Source organism: Plasmopara halstedii (assembly GCF_900000015.1).
Source record: "Plasmopara halstedii genome assembly, contig: Scaffold_2904, whole genome shotgun sequence".
Taxonomy (NCBI): Eukaryota; Oomycota; class Peronosporomycetes; order Peronosporales; family Peronosporaceae; genus Plasmopara; species Plasmopara halstedii.
In genome coordinates, this window is record NW_020189809.1 from 476,331 (window position 1) to 476,683 (window position 353).

The following is a 353-nucleotide window of genomic DNA, read 5'->3' on the forward strand; positions in this document are numbered from 1 at the left end:
GGTGTGCTGACTTCAATATGGCATATCCAAAGCTTTCTCGAAATTTGTTTTCTGTTGGACGATTTACGAAGGATGTTGGGCCCGTCACTTTTGAGCGCGATGGCTGCTTTGCGGAGACGAAAGGATTACGCTGGAAACTTGGTGCACGCGAAGGTAAAGAACTTTTTAAGTTGTGTATGAAGCCAATACGTGTGAATGAAGCTAATATGATAATTCGTTGGGATGCCATGAGGACACCACGTCGTATCTCTGGCACCTTCGACTTGGTCATATAGGCTATTCTAGTATCGATACTATTGTCAAGAAGAACTATGGAATTGGTATTGGACTTGCATCTGTGAAGCAGTGGGAGG